The 23388-nt window shown below is 41.0% G+C and overlaps 1 long non-coding RNA gene across 3 annotated transcripts; it reads left to right on the forward strand.

Moving 5' to 3' along the window:
* Positions 1-16148: 16148 nt before the first annotated feature.
* Positions 16149-23370, forward strand: LOC120379091. 3 transcript variants are annotated; one of them, XR_005587530.1, is made up of 4 exons: positions 16149-16222; positions 19837-20052; positions 22263-22465; positions 23336-23370. It is a non-coding gene; the product is annotated as an uncharacterized LOC120379091 (long non-coding RNA). The 3 variants fall into 3 exon arrangements; XR_005587528.1 differs by having other exon boundaries at positions 22263-22571; positions 23336-23351; XR_005587529.1 differs by having other exon boundaries at positions 19837-20006; positions 22263-22571; positions 23336-23351.
* The last annotated feature ends 18 nt before the right edge of the window (positions 23371-23388 follow it).

Consider the following 23388-nt stretch of genomic DNA (forward strand, 5'->3'; position numbering starts at 1 on the left):
TTAAGCAATGTGACTAATATCTGCCATGTGCTTATTCGCTCATAATTTCCAAAGGAGTAGATTTGTATGCAGTGGAGTTTTGGTTTGGATTTTTGTAAATATGTATAAAAACACCTGATGCTACATGGACGTGTTAGATAAAGAAAGGTCAAAATATGAAGTATAAGGAGGAGAGTGATAAATTGTTCTCCTTAACCACTGAAGACAGAACAAAAAAAGTAATGTGCTTAAATTACAGCAAGGCAGATTTAAGTTAGACATCAGGAAAAACTTTGTAACTGTCAGGGTAGTTAACCACTCGAACAAATAACCTAGGGAGGTTGTGAATTCTCCATCACTGGAGATTTTTAAGAACAGGTTAGACAAACACCTGTCAGGGATGGTCAAGCAAATATTTAGTCCTGCCTCAATGCAGAGAATTAGACTAGATAACCTATCAAGGTCCCTTCCAGTCCTACACTTAGAGTGGAATGTGGTAAGTAGAGGTGTGCAAGAACCGGATTTTCTGTTTCATGGGAAATTCCATGATTTTGAAAAAAAACAAGTGTTCCAAATTGGGGGGGGGGGGAAGTCCCCAAGAAGTTCAAAATTTCCCCTGAAACAAAATACTAATAAAATAATTTTGTGTTGATGGAAACATTTTGTTTCAATAACAATGAAATGTTTAGTTCTAATTTTGACATTTAATTTTTTTTATTTAAAATAAAACAATTTGTTTTAAAATTAAAAATAAAAACATTCTAATCCAAAAAATGTCAAAACAGAATGTTTCAACCTTATCAAACTAATTTGTTTCAGTTTTTTTCCTCAAAATGAAGTTTCTTCAGAATTATCATGTTTCTTTAAAATAGTTTGCATCTGATGAATTGGCATTTTCTGATGAAAAAAATGCCATGGCAGAAATTTTCTGACCAGCTCTAGTGGTGATGGTTGTATGATGTTCCTAGCAGAGTTCATTCCACAGTGTTGGTCTAATCCCTGAGACAGTTCTGTCTGAAAATTAATTATATTTTTTCAACACAGTTGTGTGTGTGTGTGTGTATTTTTCTACAGTATTTTAAATTACAAAAAGCAAAAAGAAATTCTAGTATGTGCATCTGTAGCAACCTCTCACAATCACCATCATGGATCATTAGTTTACATTGAACCCTTCACCTCTAACACAGAATGCTACTATTTGAACTATAGGGCTAACCACATTAGCCAGTCGTGGGAGAAAGTTCTTATCTCAGAGTGGGATGGACCAGTGGCTTCAGGTCCTGGTCTGGGGGACTGAGGAAGCCCAGCATAGTCCTTCCCTCCCTCCCTCTCTCTCTCTTTCCCCTAGAAGTTGTGGGAATTCCAACAGCAGAGCTTGAACCACTAGGGCCATGTCACAAGTCTTGGTGGCCTGTATCTCTATCAAGGTCTTTTCCCCTCCTATAGCTGCTTTGGAAGTTCCCAAATATTTCTAATACCATGTACAGTTGTTACTGCTGCTGCTGTGATGGCAATGGCACTCAGGCACTTTGAAATTTTCACAGCTTCCCAAATTTTCCCGAGGAAGACAAGTGGAGAATGGATATGATTATTTCTACCAGTCCATATCTCTGCAGACAAAGAACAAGCACCTCTGCAGCCTGTGTTTTTTTTCTTCTGAAAAAAACATTAGCAGTCTGCTGGAAATAATGAAGGCATGACAGATTCTCAGAGAGAATGTCACAAGAATATTTTATAACGGAAAGTGCTAAGCAACCTACATACAGGGATAAATGCTATCGCCCCCTATAATTTATAGATGATCCCTAACTTTGCCAGAATCAGCTGGCTGACATCTTCTAGGCATCACAATACTTCATCTTGAGTGGTGTGGTGGGATGACGACTCACCAGCGCGGCACCTCCTGCTGGCTGTCCAGGGAATTAGCTCTTCTAGCCCAGATAGCCCTCTGCCAGCTGATGTCTCGCCTGCCACTGGCCCCTTGTGTCCCTCTTGGACCTCGGTGCCCTTGTCCAGGGGTTCTGCTCACCGCAGCAACCTACAATCTGGGTCTTCCCAACCAGGGGACCCCCCAAGCCTCTATCCCCACCTTGCCTTAGTGGGTCCATTGTGTCACATGATTTCCGCCAATGGGTTCACATTGGTGTTAAACAGGATGTGAACAAGAACAGAGCCTTGTGGAACACCAGAGGTGATCAAGAGCAACCATCCATCTCTAATTTATGGGTACCACCTACCAGGGAAAACTGAGGTTACTCCCTGCTTTTCCTTTAACCCAGGCCACATTTTTAAGGTAAGACAGTAAAATAGGTAAATAAATGACTGTCTCTCTTGACTTACTTCTGATATCAAGAGCCATGGAATCAAATTCCAGGGACAGAATACAGTTAATCTATTAGGATTGTCATAAATATATGTCTTTATATTCCATTTAATGTTCAAGGTTTCCCATATATAAAAAATACACTTGTATAGTGGCTGCTAAGACTTTGTGTGTCTCCCACACACAATCCTACCTACCCAAACAAAATATTGTCTCAAGTCTTGGGAAAAATTCTGTTAATTTCTAAATTATGACCTTCAGAGCTGCACATTCCTCTGGATATAGATCATTTGTGGTCAGGTTTTCATTTTGGATAAGCAATAATCTGTGCAGGCTCCAGTTTGGCTATCAATATATCCACTTACGATTACATACAAGTGAAGCCTTTTATCAGCAATAAGGCCTTTATTGTGCAGTGGTTTTCTAACATAAATTGAACTCAGATCTTAATGACCCCTTTCATCCTAGCTAAATAGCCACTGACTATTTTTGGATTTTCCGCTGCTAAAGGTTAGTAATGGTAATGTGTCTTGACTGTTCCAACTTTTCATCTTATCTTTAAAATAGAAGATGGTAGAGTTCTTGATTTTTCTAAGACCATATTCTATTGCCAGGGCTTGCTTTCTAATTGATTGTTAAGCTAAACATGATCAAAATAAAAGGGCTTTATGTCAAATCACTTAATATTAATCTAACTAAACCTATTGCATAATCACCACATTTCTCCCGCACCATTTTTTAAAAATATGGCTGTTAACTTTGTTCAAATCCACTAACAAAAATAACAACAAATACTAACTGTAGTATACAGCCAAATCAGAGTTCCCAAAATCAATAGAAAGCTACATTATGTTTGCCTCCATTGCAAATTCAATCCTTCATTACTGAACTTGAAAAGACATGAGTGCCTAAATCCCAGTTTTGGCTCCACTGCAGAGCACGCACACTGTAGCCTCCCTCTAGGTGTTCAGACACCTATCTCCTGTCTAAGCCCCAGAGCATTCATGAACTGGGGGAACCAGGGGAAAATTTTTTGCCACCTATATATCGGGTGGAGCCCAGAGAGATGCAGATTCAATTTCCTCTGAGGAAGGAAGAGAAGAGATTCTCCTACTTTGCAGAAGAGGGCTCTAACCACTGAACTATGGGATATTCTGAGGTGGGTCTTTCTCCATCTCTCCTGTTGAATCTGTTTCTCTGTGTATAAAGAATGAAACAGTGATGGGATTATGGTGACTGGACCCAGGATCTTCCACCTCTCAGCTGGGTGCCCTAACCACAGGATTATGGAGCCATTTTTACTTGTAGGTACACGTTCTTTCTCTCTCTGGCCCAGTGACTATTTATCCCTAATTGTTGGATAGGGGAGGAAGAGAGATAGAGTCTGTATAGTCCAATGGTTAGGGCACTCATCTGGGAGATGGCAATACCTGGGCTTAGTCCCTCTGCTCTAATCATTATTTATTTACAGTGGAGCATCTTCAACAAGATGCGGAATATCCCATAGCTCAGTAGTTAGCATACTCTTCTGAGAAGTGGGAGACTTTTGTTCAAATCCGTTCTCCACAGCAAGCGGGGGGGGGGGGGGGAATTGGATCAGTGTCTCCCACATCCCAGGTGTTGTCCCAAACATTAGGTTCCAAGTTATGAAAATGTTTGGCGGTACTACCTTCCCCACACTGATTTGTAAAGGGACCCAATCCTATAGGCATACTAAGAGACTGCCTACAAGACTGGGCCCCATGCACAAGATGACTGTCTTCCCTTAGTTCAAGAATTGCTCTGGGGCCTAGATGGGAGATAGACTTCTGGTTGCCTAGGGGAAGGCAGCAGTGCACAGAGGCAGAGGCAGAAACATAGGCACTGAGTGAGTTTAGGCACCTACAGGATTTGACAGGAGTTTTGTGGATCTCAGGAGAGCCCAAACTGGGATTTAGGCACTTATGTCTTGGGCAATACCGGATTTATAATGGTGCCACTGTGCCAGGCCCAAGGTCAAAAGGGGCACCGGCCCGCTCTTCTTCACCCCCCTGCTCTCTCTTGTGGGGTCAGAGAAGCTTGATGCTGCCAGCTGCTGTGGCTCCGTGGCAGCCTCTGACAGCAGCAACGTGGCTCCTCCCCCACCTCTTTCCCCAGCATGCTATGTTCCCTCCCCCCTCCCTGCTGTCGATCAGCTGGATCAGCTGCTTGCGGGCAGGAACGGGGGAGGAGGAGGGAGCCTCAGCACCCTTGCAGCTCCAGGGAGGAGGAGGAGAAGAGGCGGGGGTGAGGCCTTGGGGAAGGGGCTGGAATAGGGGCATACCTCGTCCAGCACCCTGCGGGAGCACCCTCACAACCCCAGCCCACACCCTGAACCCCCTGCCCATCCTGACCGCTGTACCCCCTCATGCACCTCCAGACTCCTGCACCCCTCTCACATACCCCGAGGCCCCTGCCCTGACTCCTGTACCCCACACACACCCAGTCCCCTGCACCCCCTCAAACACATCCAGCCCCCTGTCCTGGCCTCTGCACTCCCCTCACACCCTGACCCCTGCATCGCTGTGAAACCTGCACCCCCACACACATCCCCACCCCCATCCTGAGAACCAAACAGAAGCTGCCCCACGTAAGCGCTCCACACCCCAACCTCCTGCCCCAACCCTGAGCCCCTTTCCTCGCCCTAGCTCCTGGCCAGACCCCGCATCCGAACATTTTTTTACAATATTTGGAAAGATCATTAAGTGGTCCGTCGAGACCCTCCATGATTTTCAAGTGGTCTGTGGAAAAATAAGTTAGACGACAAGAATAATCAAGGTACCTCACTTTATTTTCATTTACTTCTTATTACTTATAGGAGGAGGATGAAGAAAAAAAAGAATGAAAAACGGGGGCGGGGGAGATAAGAGAGAATGGTCTTTTTCTTGGCTGGGTCCCAAGGAGGAGCCCCAAAAATGAAGCTGAGCACAGGGCTGGGGGGGGCCCAGTAACTCTAAATCCACCACTGGCTGTCACATCACCTGGGCTGGGGATCCTGTTAGGGCCAGTGTAACCACTAGGCGAACTAGGTGACCGCCTAGGGCGCCAAGATTTGGGGGTGCCAAAAAGCGGTGCCCCCAAAAAAATTTTTACACTACAGTGGAGTCACATCTTACACGGGGGTTAGGTTCTAAAGTCACCGCGTAAGAGGAAAATCGCATATAGTGAAAATTACCATAAAGTACAGTATACACAGTATATACTAAAACAGGGGTCCTCAACCTACGGCACGCATGCCAAAGGTGGCACGCGAGCCTTTTTTTTTTTTTAATGGCAGGCTGTGGGTACCGGCTGCCGCTGAGCCTGCAGCTGGCCTGGGGTTTTGTTCACTCAGCTGGCAATGGGCTGAGCAGGCCCAGCAGTGGGCCGGCTCCTTCCAGCCAGGGTCCAGGCCGCTGGCCCTGCTCAGCCCACTGACGATCTGGGGTTCCGGCTGCCGGCCCCTTGCCAGTCAGGGTCTCGGCCACTGGCCCCGCTCAGCCTCCTGCCAGCCTGGGTGAACAGCAGGAGGCTGAGCGGAGTCGCTGGCTGGGACCCCAGCTGGCAGCTGAGTCAACGGAACCCCAGGCCGGCAGCAGCTCATGTGCCACCTTTGGCATACGTTTGACAGGTTAAGGACCCCTGTTCTAGTGTATACTGTAGTTTATGGTAATTTTCACTATGTGCGATTTTCCTCTTACGCGCTGACATTAGAACCTAACCTCTGCATAAGATGTGACTCCACTGTGTTCATTTTTGAAAACTTATAATAAGCGATGCTCCGGGAGGAGGGGGGGGAAGGGGCGCAAGGTGGAAGTTTTGCCTAGGGTGCAAAATACCCTGGATACTGTGTCAGCTGATCCCCACAGTGTCCAACCTACCTGGGCAGTGCAGCAGCTAGCTCACTAGCTCCGCTCCACTTCCTAGCCCACCCAACACTTGTCCCCCTCCCCCCCGCTTAAGGCTTAGCCCTCTTACTTTTAAAAATGATTGCTTGCCCCTCTCCCCCCCTCAGGCTTTTCTGACAGCCCTGTTGCCAGTTTTAGACTATAAACTCCAGTAGAAAATGGGACCTGAGTGTCCGGTTTGCAGTGCTGACTGGAAACTAAATGTCCAGTTATAAGAGTAACCACATTAACTTCACTGCTCCCACTCTCAACACCCTGGCTGGAAGAGAACCTGTCCTGCTGCTGTGGGAGGAGTGGCAGCTCAGTGCAGAGAGAGACAAAGAGAATGGGCTAGAACTAGGCAGGTACCCGCTTTATGTGGGCAGGGGTAGGGGGGGATCCTATTTACACCCTCCCCAGCCCTGCTGTGCTTGCAGTTTACCTGTGACCCCTTCCTTGCTCCAGAGACCAACCCTAGCTCCTGCCCCACTGTGCTTTTACCCCTGGCCCCTTCTACAATCATTCCCCAGGGTGGGGCCACAAATATGTTTGGCGCTGGGCTCACAAAAAGTTAATCCGGCTCTGGTCTTGTGTTTAGGTGCCTAAGTATCTTCATGGATCTCACCCAAACTGCTTACATTTACCCACATATGTAGTCCCCTTCACCTCAATTGACCTACTGATGTGAAAAAAGTTAGGTGATATGTGTCTGCAGGATCAGAGGTGTCATAATATATTACTATATTATTTACATTGGTGCTTATGGGACAAAGAGTTGCATTATAATATAGCATTTTTAAAATGGCAGAATTAACTCAGTGATAGAAATTCAATGAGTTGACAAAACACAATATCTTTAACATTCAATTATTGTGAGAATTATCTTTTCTTTTTTAGGAGTCCTAAAAAAGTAGACAAAATTGTTGTTCTAATAATTGTACACTATAGGCTAGATTTTTAAAAGTATTTAGGCACCTAGTGGGATTTTCAAAGGTATCTAGACACCTAAAACTCATTCATTTCAATGGGAGTTAGGCAAACAGGTGCTTTTGAAAATCCCACTTTTAAAAGTGCCTAAACACCTTTCAAAAGCTGGCCCACGTCTATTTGTTAAGCTTCCACTTGCTGCGTGGAACCTTTCAACAAAACCTTGCCGTACCCAGAAGTTTTGTCACAATAGTAAAAGTGTGAATGTTTCCTTACTCATATTTATTTCATAAAGCAAATGCTGTCTGACCAACTGCAGTTCACAGGGAGGAGGCTGGTTGGAAACAAAGTCAACTTTGATTTGTTTTATATAGAATGGTCTAATATATGCATCTTGATTATAAGGATTGAAGGGATGTTTAAGGTACAGTCTATTTTTCTCCGCATCCATTCAATAATCTTTAGAGAAAGTGCTGTTGTGTAGCCATTCAGTTTTCAGTTTTCCCGCATAGAATACATATCTGTAAAGGTCATTCTGTGTCTGATAAATAAACTTACAGCCTTGAACACCTGAGCAAGCATTCAAAGTGATCTGGGGCTTAATCATCTTAGAAGCAAAATAACACATTTGGCTTTCAAATGAATTGCATCTCACAACTGTTGTTCTGAAGCAGAAATCTATATTTAAGCACACCATATGTGCATTTTAACTGGTAGTTTTTACTAAAACTATTCCTGGCTCAATCCTTAAATTCATTTTATAAAAATCTGCTTATGCAATGATGTATTATGCAAAGCAACATGTTTACAGCACATAGTTTTCATATTAATATATCATGACTATTCAAACATTGAACTCCTCTTCAGGATTAATATTTTATAGAAACTTTATGGGGGAAAAACAAACCGCTTGATTTCAGAGGAAATAGTTTATAAAGAAGTTATAAAAGTAAGCCTGCTAAGTGAAAGCAAAAAGCAGTGAATAAAACATAGCCTCAACAAAAGTACTACATAAACAGAGCTAATAGAGCTGGCAGGCAACACAGCACCTGAACAGCTGCCAGTATCACATAATCAACAACATAAAAAGATAATAAAAATGACAGAAACCTAAAACATGATGAGAGATATAGAGTACAAAAGACTGATAAATTGTGACAGAATGAAAAGGGTGGGGTAGGTGTCGTGTGTGAGTTTTTTATCGAGTGGTAGATGTTTGTGGTGTTTAACGTAGTTGTAGTGTGGTGTGTGTCGGGTGCGTTGGGTTGTGAGTGTTTTGTTACTGGTGGTGTGGTGTGATTGGAAGTCGGGTGTGATGTGTAACTCATCCTCTCGTGGTACTTTCTGAGCCCTCCCGTGAATTAGAGCCTCCAACCTCAGGTGTGTGAATTGTGGGAACTAGGCAACACCTAGCTGCAATTGTGTCTCGTAGTATGCCCTGAATCTCCGTGGTGGTTACAGGGTGTACAATTTCTTGTGTGCCGGGTCTGCTGGCAGTGCACACTGGACTCTCATCTGGGTCAGCGTTGTGGGCTGTGTCAAGAGACACAGCACTGGGCAGAGCACACGAGCTGGCAACAACACTGGTGGACCGAAAGTGACATCAACAAACCATGAGCATAATAAGTACAAGAAATGTAAACAACAACAAATAAATAAATTTACAATAAAACTAGTTGGTACAGTAACTCCAAACTAAGTAAACAAAATCCTATTCAACAGTCAACATTGTTATCAAGCAATGCTTATCAGTGTCATAGTACCAATTCATAAATAATCACAACACAATAAATGTCATCTTGATATCCAATCCATAACAGATTACAGAAAGAAACATCAACCAAATGAGACAGAGAAGATAGAAACAGATGACTTCATCAACAAAATGGACCAGAGGTGACACCCAGTTGACACATTTCTATTAATATGTGACACCTAAGTGAGACCACCACTGTCCATATGTATATATATATATATATATATATATATTATAACTATATAACTATATAATTATATTATATTTATCATATACACTGTGGGACACACTATCACAACCTATCACTATATACATACTAGTCATTCATATTTATACTAATAAACACTACTCTATATAATACATCCCAGTTACTACTAATGTGTGTGTATAATATTCAAAAAAATATAACCAAAGTATGTGAGTACAAATCTGTAAAAAATAACAATAAAAAACTATATATAGTGGTGTCATACTAACACACAATACATATTATATATTGCATATATACATATATAATATATATGCTATATATAATATATATATTATATATATATATATATAATATATATCTATTATATTATAATATAATTATATATTATATATATTTATATTTAATAATTTATCCTTTATTATTTCAATCAATTTACATTTAGGCCCTACAACTTACACTACTTTTTATGGTAGAAAGGCTAGGCCCCCAGTAAACTATAATGACTAAAATAATAAAACAATAAGGCCTAAAAAATAAACTAATAAATAATAAATAATAATAATAAACAGATGGTAAGTGCATAGATGATAGATATGACTATAAACAGTATGGACAGACACAAGATGTATCCACTGGGTTATCTTAAGGTATACACAGATTTTAAAAGAATGAATAATTTACTTTATAACCATAAAAATTTCCCTTAAAAAATAATGCAGGAAGGTTATGAAAAAAACAAAAAGCATAAAACAGGCCTAAGGCTAAGCTGAGGCTAAAATAAAAGAGGGCCAGGCCTGAAGCAAAGTTGCTGAAAAGAACTGAGGTAATTTGCTGTATGATAAAGGCAGCAGCTAGGCTGCAGAGCTACAGCCTAGCTGCAACACAAGAAGGGCTGACACACTATGACAACATAAAACATAGCATATAAACACACAGGACTGAAAATGCAAATGAGATATACAAAAGATAGGCAAAGACACAGATAGAACAGTAAAGGGTAAAATGATGGTAAGAGTTGTTTTGTAATGTGACAACTGTAACAAGTTTGTACTTAACGTGCCAGTCAATATGTCAGGTGTGTGGTGTAATGTTGTAACTGTGGTGTATCGGTGTAGGTGTGTATGGGGTTGTTGTTGTCGGTGCCGTAGGTGGGTGGAATCCCCGGGGAGGTGTCTCGGTGCTTTTAGGAGAGTCCTTAGTATGCCGTGCTGGGTCCTAAGCGAAAACCTAGTAGGCTAGTGAAACTGTAATTGTGTAAAGTGCCAACCTTGTGCAATGATGGTACTTTTTGCATCTAACTCTGTCTGTGGTCATTGGGGATGTCTCTGCTGTCTGTGGTCTCGGGGGGCTGGCATGGTCATCTGCAGTGTCAGCTGCTGCAGTGGAGGGACTCACACAGACACACCACACAGCACACACAGGAGACAACAACAGCAGAGCAACCCACCGTGATTGGTAAAGAAACTAACAACACTGAGTAAAACAAATTTTGTAAAAAAGTAACTATAACAACTACTAAGTATAAGTCTGTTCAAATACTGATAATAAGTTGGGTCAGTGTAATACACCACACAATTGTTCTAGTACACATATTCAATCCAGAAATTTGTCAATGTCTTATTACCAATATTAAATCCAGACACAGCAACTGTTTATAAGGTTATCTGGAGCCAATTGAATCCAAGATGAAACAACATCCCACAAGAAACAGATGGAAGAGGAGATATCCACCCCACCAACCTTCCTGCCCAACTGACAACCAAAGGAAAGATAACCTATAATATGAAACCCATATGCTAGGATAACCTATAATGTAAATACAAATAGTATGTTATAGTTATAATTTAGTATATTTATATATACATATACATTGTGTAGTTACTTTTCATATAATATAGGGACACACTATCATAATCCCTCTATACCACTTATATAATAATAAGACATACAGTATTTACTACTATCATTACTGTGTACTAATGTAAAGAGAGATAGTCACTGTGTCTGTCTGTATAAAGGGTGTGGGTAACAGTACAAAAATAAAAACAAAGCAAATGTTAAATGTACACATAATATACATACATATTATATGTTATATATACATATATATATATATATACATATATATATACTATATATATATATATTATATATATATATATATATATATATTATAATATATTAATTATATTTTACATTTTACTCCTTTATTTTTATATATTCACATTATATTTCTCATACATTCACATTTGTATACTTAAACTCATGATGGTCTCTGTCCCCCTACTACTCTGAACCCCCTAATAGGCCCAACAGGCCCAACATATGAATAAAATAATGAAAAAATAAAATAAAATATAATCTGCCTAAAAAACAAATGCAAGAATGATAGGACTAAACAGACAGATGTAAAGGCATGTATGTATGGATGGTAAATGGTGGTAAGTACATAACAGTGTACCACTGGGTTATCTTTTTTTTGCTTTGGTTACATTTAACTTATGGGAAAAAAAAAAAAAAAAAAAACACAAAAAGAAAAAAGCGGGGAATGTAGTAAGTGCAGGCTGGGAGGAGATAAAGGATAAAGTAGGCCTGGCCCTGTTTACTAGTATAAAGTAAAGCTAAAATAAACTAAAAAGGCTGAGAAAGAGAGGAAGCCCAGCCCCTGCTCAAAGAAGCTCACGAAGACGGCTGATGCTGCACAAGCACCTAGAACACACTATACTAGAACACACCATCCATAGATAATAAACATAGATAATATCCAGATGACACCCATGCCAAAAAAAAAAAGGCAAAAATGAAAAATATTGTGATTTTGTTGTTGTTCGAACCAACAGGTGTAAGGTGCGGTGCCTTAGCACGTTGCAGTTTGTTGTTTGTACGTTGAGGGGAGTACCTCAATACGTCAGGTGGTGTGTGTGTGTTTGTTGTGTATGTAATGCATCCTGGGGCCTGTGAGGTGTGTCTTTGTAGGCCGTGAAAAAGTGGAAAGTCCAGCCGGTGTCCTCCCAAGGCACTTTCTCTCAGTAGTATGCCTGAATTTGCTAAGAGAAACCTAGGAAAAGGAACTGGTGTCGTGAGGTAAATAAACCTAGCCCGATGTGGCTTTGCATCTTACTGGACTCTGTGGTCATGGGATGGGCTCGTCGGTCTGCTGCTGTGTCAGCTTCTGCAGAGCTGGGGCAGCACACAGAGGGACTCACACACGCAGCCGAGTGATATCAACAAGGAGACAGCAGAGCACCACACCGGTACCGCTCTGACAACAATAGTTTGAAGCATGGAATTGGTATTATTATTATCTGCTTAGATTAAGATGAGCTGCAAATAATGTTAACTGGTTACTGAACAAAAACAAGTTCTCAGCATGATGGAGAAAAAAAAGAACAAAAAAATCCATGTGCATTTAAATGTTTTAAGAATAGATAAATGAAATGACTGTCTCTCTGTACTTCTAGGGGGAAGCACAAAAGAAAGGATAGAAAAGGCTGGATTGTGGGAGAAACAGACAAATGAGGCATCATTAAAGGCACATAAGGGATGAGAGGGACAATGCAATAAAAGCAGATAAAGAGGATCAGAATTAAGCATGAAAACAATGAAGAGTCCGGTGGCACCTTAAAGACTAACAGATTTATTTGGGCATAAGCTTTCATGGGTTAAAAAAAACAACACATACATCTGAAGAAGTGGTTTTTTTACCCACGAAAGCTTATGCCCAAATAAATCTGTTAGTCTTTAACGTGCCACCAGACTCCTCGTTGTTTTTGTGGATACAGACTAACACGGCTGCCCCTTTGATAATCGAGAGTTAAGCATATCTTTCTAAAAGGTATGCTATAATCTAGCTTCTGGGAGGAATTCTGTAGCCTGTGCATACAAGACTTGGGGTAGATGGTCATGATACTCCCTGCTGGCCTTGCAGTCTGTATCTATTAATTCCTTCATGGTGTATGGGGAGAACAGGATTGCTTGCATTGCTCTCAACATGCTCTCAACATGCTCATAACACTTACACCTCTGTATTAAGACAATTGCTATAACCAAATCTTGTGCTTCAGGTCTTCAGTTGGTTGCCTCTAGGGGTCAGGAAGGAACTCCCCTGCTCCCATGCACGATCAATCAGATATATTCTGGGGTTGGGAAGGGGAGGATAAGGTTCACCTTCCTCTGAAGCATCAGAGAATGGGGATCATAGCTGGAGATGTGATGTCAGATGGTGTGGACAAGTGCTCTGAGGTGTCACAGGGAATCCTCTTTCTTAGATGCTTGGCTGGTGTGTCCTGCTCACTTGCTCAGGGTTAAATTAATTGCCAGATTTGGGTTTGGGAAAGAACTTTCCACTAGATCAGATTGGCAGGGATTTTAGCATTTTTTCACCTTCCTCTCCAGCATGATGTGTGAATCACCTGCTGGTATCATCTGGATATATCTCACCTAATCAATTCCCTGCCATTGCAGGATACTTAGGCATTGATGAAACACTTTGGTCTAACTGAAGTCCTTGGGCTCAACATAGGAGTATCTGGGTGAAATGTAGAGATATACAGGAGGCCAAACTAGATGATTTATGGTCCCTTCAGGCCTTAACAGCTGTGAAATCAAGGCCCTGATGGCAAGATAAAGAAGCTTATCTATGATATGGAAGAGAATGAGGAGACACTGCAGATGGCAGCTGATGAATGACATGGGTTTTAGGAAGATTGGAGATGAATGAGATGAGACTACATCAGGAGGTCAGAGTAGATTATCATGACAGTTCCTTCTGGTCTTAAAGTCTATGAATCTATGAAACATTTTGTTTGACTCCAAATGATTTTTTTCCTGATTTTTTCAGTTCACCAAGAATTTCCAAAAAAAAATTGTTTAAAAAATATTTTGATTTTTTGGAAAAACCACTGAACTGCAAATTTGACTATTCACACAGCTCTACTACTGAGATGTTAGAAGGAGCCAGTCCCAGGCCAAGGAGACCACAGGGAAGCACTGCAATGGTAGTTTACTCCAGCTCCTTGCACTCTCTCTATTCTTTCACACACGAGGGTCAGACATAATCTGCCTCATATTAAACAGCCATCATTTTAAAAAAAAACATCCCACAATAATATTAGTGCTGCCAGCCCCAAATGTATCAATTGCATGTTGATTGCTTCAATAACCTTTGCTCAACACAGACATAAAAGCTTTACAGAAGTAATTGTGACTAATCTGATTAATAAAATGAATCCTTATAGCTGTTCTTGCCTTTTTTTCTGTCCAAACTGAATTTAGACCAGACTAACATAGCTTTCATTGGACTACAGATTACATTTGCTTTCCAAATGAAATTGTGAAGCAAATGGATTTGATTTACTAGCGGTGTAATTTGTAATTCTTTTGTTCCTAGCTGGCAGTTTTATGGGAAAAAATAATTGAAACTGTAGATGTTCTAATGTTGATGCTTAAAGATGATGCAATGGAAAAAGGACAATAACACATCTCCATTTCACTTGCTAAATTCTATGCAAACTGGGCTGAGTAACATACACAATCATAGACTTTTGGACTGGAAAAGACCCAGCACTGTTATGCACAGCACAAAGGAATGACTTCCCTCGTTCATGGAGAGCAAAGGTAACAGTGCCAAAAGAGCAGAATCTCCAGACAAAAGCCAAGCTTCAGTGCACTAAGAAGTTGCCGTATAAGTCCCTCGGCAGAGAGGGATTGAGTCCTGCTCCCAGAAGTCCTGCTTTTCTCACACACAACCTTCTTCATCCCAGGCTTCATACATTCCTGCTCATGCCCCAGTCTCCAAGTTCTTTCAGCTACTGCCCCCAACATTCCTCTTGAACATCCAAGGCCACCCCTGCAGTATCCTCAAAACCCCGATCAAGCACATATGGCCCAATAAAGTCCCACTCACTGTTTCTTCCCCACTTCACATCCTCTTTTCATGTTCCATGGTCTACTTACCCAACTGGAAAGTTCCTGCTGTCTATCCTGCTTCCCTGGCTTACCAGAAGTGTGTGCAGAGAATCTGTAGCTGGACAGGGGAATAGGCAGGTAGCATCAGAAAATAGAAGTAATTGACAGATCTCAGCTTTTCCAGTGGCTAATCTTTGCAATCAGGTTGTGATTTAGAGCTTTATGGGCCAGCTTCTGATGCCTTTATTTATGTTGAGAGGCACCAAATTCAACTTGTGGGGTACAATGCTACCGTCTGAACAAGGGTGTCAGAATCTGGCTGTATGTGTTAATTCTGACGTTTCAAAAGTAGCTTATGTCTGAAATATTATCACAAGGTTTATGTGTGTGAATTTTGGAATGTGTGAGGACTGTGGTTGTATAGCTAGGGGAACCCAAATGAATGAAAAAGCTGTCACTGGTCATTTTCATAAAGGGAATCTTTCTAAATGTTTATTCTACAAAAGGTAGTAAAGATTTTACTGAACCTATTACACTGCATATCATATCCAATTGTCCTTAGAAGAGATGTGCCAAATTTGGAGACTAAAGTCAATCATTAAAGTAAAAAAAAAATGTAGGAATTGAAAAATAAGGGAGTTGAATAATATTGTTGATCGTGAGGGATAGTCTGCCATTTTGTTCTCCAGCTGATAAGGGGTCATTAGAAATATGAGTAAGGGGTGCATTAGGACCAGGCAATGTAAGATACTGATAAACTATTTTCACAGGTGAGACAACTAAACAGGTAGAAAGATACAACAAAATGTGTTTCTGTTGCTTAAACCACAACTACAATGCCTACTGAAGCCTCATGTTTGTGGAGAAATGAGATGACAAGGAGTCAGTCTCATGGTCAGATCTGAATGGAAAATTCTCCAAAGGGGCAATTATCTAGGGTACGGTGATGTTCCACATAAAGGTGCTTGGCTAAGAGATTTTCCCAAGGTTAGTACAGTGTGTACTTAGTGTTATTCAGTACATCGTGTGTGCTTCCTGTTAAAATACTCATTCTGTAATAGGTTACCGTCTCATTGTCCAGGTGCTGACTTGTCTCATTTTCCCATCAGCCGCTTGGATGATTTGGGTGCTTTTGCTCTTCAGCTAAAGCATTTTGCATCTATCAGTCCAGCCCCATATAAACCCCAGCCTCATCTCCTGCAATGACAGTAACAAGAGGAGGGAGAAATGGGAAAGTATGTGTATTTAAATAATTTCATAGGTGGCCAAATATGTTTTGGAAGACATTGGTAAGAGGGATTTATGGGCTCGAGAAGCTTAAAAATAACTGAACTATGATACCAAATATCTATGGACTCTTTTAAAAAATTAGTTCATATTGATAAAACAGTCACTGTTTTCCAGTGATCATTCTGCAGACATAAAGTGATAATGAGCTGAATAAGAAGATATGGAAGGAAGGACAAAATCTACTGCACTGCTGTAAATTTCAATAGTCAGATGCTGAGTTGCTGAACACAAGATAAAACACATACTTGCAGTATTTTAAAAGGGAAAAAATAAACCAAGTTTGGATTTGATCCTACAGTTTCTTACCCATGTGAGTAGTGCCTTCTAAACCAATAAGGCTACTTGTGGGAGCAAAAATTAGTCATAAGACCACTTCAAAACAGCTGCGCGCAGCCTGGCGCCGGCTGGCTTTGCGCGCTGAAAGCGCCAAGCGCGTCAGCGCCCAGCGCTGGGAGAAACTCCTCCCAGCTCCAGCTCCAGCCTCAGGAGGGGAATGGGGAGCGCGGGGGAGCGAGCGCAGCGCTGGGGCTTTGATTACACTGGCTGGCTTAGAAGGCCCGCAATTTGCAGCAGCTGCAGAGTGTGTTTTTTCACTGCTGCTGCGCAAATTGTAAGTGTAGCCAAGCCCTAAGAGTTTGCAGGATCTGGCCATGTACTTGTGCAATGAAGCATTAAAAGAAGACATCTACTATATTGATTTACATTGAGATTGTTAGACTTTTACATTAGAGATCATACAGACATTAGGTACACATATTAAAATATTTCCATATACAATAGCAAGTGCATCTGTGAAAAACAAATGATAGAAACAAAAGTGACAGTTTCTGTCAGAAAGCTGGTATGCTTCTTTATATCAGTAAAAAGGCTGATTAAAATGTATTAACACACGTGGAATAGCATGCTGTTTGATTCTTTATTTTAAAGCTGTGTTGTTGTATGATTAAAATATGACCATGTATATCATTGTTGCCACAACTGTTATACAATTGCAACACATCTTGTACAAAGTATGTCATGTAAGGTATCAATGGAAAAGTTACAGTCTATCAGATATGATTATCCTGTTTGTATCTAAAGTTATGAATATTGACTATGTACCAGTATTTCAAATGTGTTTGTTCATAGAGTAACACCCACATGGTGTTTACATCCAATCTAGCCAGCACATTGTGAATGAATAGTTCAAGTTGATGGCCCATTAAAGGACACAATTAAGCTTGCACAATAGGCCATAAAAGAAGTGTGTCCCTGTCTGATGGGCCTTCTTGTGAAGGTTTTAGCTAGAGTATAGATAATGGCTGCTTCTGTGACTCATCAAAGCATTCAGGGCCATGTGACTTGCTCATGGGACCCAGGACTCCATCTTGTGCCTGTAATTTTCCACAAACTAAGACTGAGAACAGTCCCTCCACATGAGAAAAGGTATAAAAACCCCTGGAAGCATCTCCATTTTGCCTCTTTTCTGCTCTGATCTCTTGACTATGAACTTACACTAAAAGAAGCATTCCAACCAATGGCCTGAGGACCTTCCAATCTTTTGGAAGTTACCAGAGACTTTACAAGTTAGTAGTTTATTCCATCACTGCTTCAAACCTGATACAAGAACTCTACAATTATTGTATGTATACGATTCCTTTGATCATTTTAACTGTCTCCTCCTTCTTTTCTCTTATAAATAAACCTTTAGCTATTAGCTATTAAAGGATTGGCAACAGCATAATTATTGGGTAAGACCTGAGTTATATATTGACCTGGCTATGTGGCTGATCTCTTGGGATTAGAAGAACTCTTTTGTGATGGGTTAGACACCCCCGCCAGGGTGCCACCTGATGTACTGGGGTTTCACTGAGCCCACCTGCTCCACCAGCCTGGGCTCCCTTACACTGTTTTGCTGAGCCAGGCTCTCTAGCTTTCTCCAGCACACACACAGGCAGGGACACACCTAGCTGTAGAATCACACAGAATCTGCAATTAGCTCTACCAAATATTTGAGTGCTGGGCAATTCAACTAGGAAATTGCCCAGCACTCAAGTGCACACCTTCTGGAGAGTAGACCCAAAATTGTATTGTCTTGCACTGCACAGAAAACTGTACAGCATAAGCTCATGAAATTCGTTCCGTTCCTCAATGTGGAGGAAGATATGCACAGCTTTTTGCGCTCCCGCCGCCCCTCCCCCAGTCCCCGGTTATGAATTGCACAAACTGGGTTTTAGAAAACAAAGCAAGTTTATTAACTACAAAGGATAAATTTTAAGTGATTATAAGGGATAGCAAACAGATCAAAGCAGATTACTGAGTAAATAAAACAAAACGCAAACTAAGCTTAAAACACTAAATTAACTGGTTAATAGTAGCAAATTCTCACCCTAAATTTGTTTTATGCAGGTTGCAGAGTTTCTTCAAGGTAAACTGAACTGCTTGCAGCTTACATTTCCAGGTATTCCTTTCACAGACTGACCTTTCTCACCTAGGCTCAGCTCCTCCCCCCCCCCAACCCCCAAGCTTATTTCCTTTGTTTCTTCAGGTGTTTTCGGCAGTCTTCCTTCTTGGGTGGGGAGGCAGTGGAGAAGAACACTCATTAACTCACTCCCCAGCCTTAAATAGGATTTGCATATGGTAGGAATCCTTTGTTTGACCCCCACTCTCTCTTAATCGAAAAACACTAGAAGTCCAAAATGGTGTCCAGTATCAAGTGACATGATCACCTCACCCTGCAGTGTCAAAGCAGCATCTCAGGAAACTTATCAGGAAAGAGCAAGATTAGTATCTTCAAAGTCCTATTTTCCTTCCTAATGGCCCATCCAGTCTAATTGAATACTGTCTGGTGGGCGTTCTCCAAGTATAAACACAGTTGTAATTGTTACATAGTTAATATTCCTAACTTCAGATACAGAAATGATACACGTATACAAATAAGATAATCGTATTCAGTAAATCATAACCTTTCTAATGATATCTCACATGACCCATCTTGCCTGTAACACATTTTAGTTATGCCATATTTGTATCATAACAATATCTCTATGAAGAATATGGGGCATAGGGTCACACCTTTGTTTGATTAAATTGATTTTCAATATCCACTCTCATTAAGTCCAGTGTCTGACTGGTGAAACAAGGTCTGGGATACCTAAGGAGAGTACATTTCTGACTTCCTGTTAACCAGTGTGGTCAGGCAGAAGTTTTCTTTTGTTACTGGCTTGGTATATCTTATGGAAGAATAACCACCAGCTTGGGGTTGGTCTGCCCCATTTCTCAGCAGTTTGTCCTGAATCTGGTATTCTCAGCTGTGACCCATTGAGGCACAGTGACAAAAGCACCTTTTCTGGAGATTCTCAAGGTGTCCCTAGAAAGGTTCTGAGCCCAGAACTCCATTGGCAAAAAGACAATGTGCTATAAGATTGCTTTCCTAAATCATCCTTGTATGAGAGAAAGTTTGTATAAAGGGTTTTCTAAGGTGAAATTATGAGAGGGAGTTTAAAAACCTACTAGTAAAGCATACTGAATGTTATTTTTTCATGAGTTTCAGGTTTTTTTTCTTTATTTTCAACTCAAGACTGGAGAAAGCAACAACATGGAAGAAAAAAAAAGATAAATGGCTTTGAAAAAGTGCCACGAGGAATGATTCTCATGGGAATAAATACACTGGACTCTCAAAGAGAGGAAGATTCATCTCAGTTCAGAGATTACACCCAAGGCCCTCGCACCACTTAGAACAGAATGCTAGTGAGTCTTAAATCAGGCCTGGATTAAAGGCAATCCACTGTTCAAGGTATAGCCCCCCTTGGCTGTGCCAACATATCATGGCCATGCCTCCTCATTAACCTCCCCTCCCAAACATCTAACGGTAATAGTAGCAGGACTACGTACCCAAGAGCAGTCGGTTTGATTCCTGTGGGGTTCACTACCACAGTTCTTTGAGCAGTCTGGGCTCCCACAGACTGCTGTTCCCTGTCATCCGGCAGTCTGAGATCTATCCAGCAAGGGAAGTGTTTAGCCTCTGTATGGGCCCCTTCTGACAACATCCCTACTGAAACACAATGGGGTGGTGGCAGAAAGAGTCCCACCCCTACACACTGAGGCTCTTGGGATAGTGTTGATGGGCCCCTAATACAGCAGGACTAACAACCCAAAAAGAAGTATGGGGCAGTTCAGCCCCCTCAGAGCTATTATTCCAAGTTCTCTGTTCACCTAGGCAGACATTTGTGGCATCAGCGACACCTGGGGCACATCTTCAAGTTTTTCTTCATAACCATGATTAGGGGAAACATAGCTTGGGGAAACATTTAAAAAAAAAAAAAAGCTGAGATTCTGAAGTCATCCAGTGACTCCAGGAGCTGGGGATCCATGCAGGGGCCTAAAGTGCATTTGCCTTAATCCAGCCCTGGTTTAAGTCATTTTGAAGGCCTTGCACAGACCCTTTGCACTGGGGTGACTTCTATCAAGAATTAGTAAAAAAGACATAGCTGATCCTCTCACTGAGAAGCATACCACCTGAGCTATACTCAGCAGAGGAACTGAGGGTGGGAAGCAAATGTGGCTTGAAAACTACCTCGATATGTGGTCCTACATGGGCTGAGGTGTGTGTTAAAGAAGCTTCAGGACTGCTCTAATTTCTGTTCTGATAAAACTGCCCTATAGGACCTGATCTACATACAAGAATAGCTGGAGAGCAATACACACCTCCTTTTTCTTAGACTCTATCATACTCCCCTCACTGGGGGCTGTGACTTGGGACACATAGAGCACAATGTCAATCATTGCATGTTGGAGATATTCCATGGGGCGGTTTGTATAGAGTTTAGAGCCCTTTTATTTAATTGAAGAAGTATGAACCAGCTGTGGGGGAGCACAACATCTGGTCTATTGTATGCATTATCACTTTCTCTATTGCAATGGTATAGGATTGAACTGGAAGAACAGATGGAAAGACTGGTCAAAAAAGGCAACATGTCTCTCTCTGCTTAAAATCAAGAAACATTTCTCTTACATTTTAACTAAAATTCCCATTTTATAAATAAAGAAGCTTTATTTCAGTTATTGATGTCTGGTTTTATTTCAAGCAGCCAGCATCAAGGATTACTTAAATTGATCTGATTCTGCTTTGTGTAAGAGTATAGATGAGATCTGCTTCTTTTCTTAATAAACCCATATTGCTCCAAAGATATACTTTTCCTTGACGTGTTTGAGTGTATATTTTATATATAATGCCTGTGTTTATGTGTGTGTGAGAGAGTGAGTATTTTATACACACATGCATATGTATGTGTGCATAATAAAATGTACACTTAAACACTCACATAAACACACACATAGTGTCAAGGAACAGTAAATCTTTGGAGAAAAACAGGTCTATTAAGAAAATAAGCAGATCTCATCTACACTCATATACAAAGCAGAGCCAGATCAGTTTTAAGTTACTGTTGATGCTGGCTACTTGAAGTAAAACCAGACATCAGTCCCTAAAACGAAGCTTTTTATCATACGTGGCATCAACACAGACCCTGTGAAAATCTCAACCATGGGTCTCAATAATGGAGCTGATAAACCAACCAAAGAAAACAGTTTCAAAAATTCAGTTTCTTGTAGCTCTACTGCTTTCACTTCCCAAACAACTGAACTGCAAATGTCAATGTTTTCTCATTACACACTCGATGGAAACATCCCAATCAATCTCTCAACAGGAATAGTTGCCTGCACAAACACTGCATCTGAAAGTGTTCTTCTAACTTAACAACAAATTAGCCTTTATTAATTGCCTTGCCATTCATTTTTCAAAGTCTTTGAACAAGGTGTTTAGTTCCTGTGTTTATTCTACTGTGAACGTTCAATATTAGTTGCAAATGTTCTGTACAGTTATGGTTCTTCCTTCATTAAATTAGTGTAATTTATTGTGTTCAGTATATAGCTACTCTAAAAGGAAAGCAATTTTTAGTAGCACAAATGCTATCCTTCAGTAAAATTCAATCTTTGTGCTTGCAGAGTGAAATTCACCCATCTTTTGGATGGCCAGTGGAGAACCTTCTATCCCATCCAAGTCCTGTATAAGCTCTGTGCATCTCCTACTGCTTTTATAAGAATCTCCACTGCAGACCTGCATAGAATAGTCAAAAGGAGAAGATGGGTCATGAGAGAAGCTGTGGGTCCATATATATGCTGATCCAGTAGCAGCAGATTCCAAACCGGTAGGCATTCAGCTCATGCACATTTTTGTGATGGAAGGGAATATACAGGAATAAGAGTTTAAATACAGGCAGTGTTTAACAACATCCCTAGCCAATTCAGCACAAGGTATGTACTATCATAGTTAGCAGCTGTTGTGTCAGTGGCCCAAATTAAACAAGTGAATGAGTGTAAATTATCCTACCACATCCAGAAAGGTGATCAGGGTTGAGGTTAATAAGATGGGAAGTGTAAAAAATCTGCATCCAAATTAAGCTTGTCCTATAATTAGAAAACTCAAACCTTTCCTACCCCAATATTCATTAAGAAAAATTAATAGTGAATAAATGCAGATTTGCCTAGATGACAAATATGCCAGTAAGATTATTCTAGTTGACTTCAACTCCCATGTAAATGACAACTCTTCTGGATTACTTCACAATCTCATATTTATCATGATAGCCATAACACTACCTACTACTAAGTGGTTTCTTGCTCAATTTATACATCCTCTGTATCAGTTGTTTGAACTGGGTATGGAGATTTCACATTTGTCATAAACTCACCATCACCCCTTCCTGTTTGAAGTTGGCAAGTATGTTTCCTGTGAGGGAAACGGATCATTGTTAATGTTCTGTCCTGCAAGACTGATGGAACCAGTACATCTCCAGTAGCCCCCGCCCCAGGGTAATATTATTGACCAGTAGGCTGACTGGTAGCCAAAATTCATAGCCCCTCATTAGTGTGGTGCTGTCTTGCACTACAGAATGGTCTCAGCAGCTGTCCTTACTGTTGAACTAGAAGGAGAATGTTTTAGCATACCTGTGCATTTGAAAGAGGTCTGTGATCATTTTGGCATCAAAGCTACATAAAGGCATTAAAATGTGTTTCAGATCATTATACAGTTGACCACTCTACTGATGGCCAGGTAGGACTTTGTAACATT

This window comes from Mauremys reevesii, linkage group 1 (genome assembly GCF_016161935.1).
Source record: "Mauremys reevesii isolate NIE-2019 linkage group 1, ASM1616193v1, whole genome shotgun sequence".
NCBI classification, from domain to species: Eukaryota; Metazoa; Chordata; order Testudines; family Geoemydidae; genus Mauremys; species Mauremys reevesii.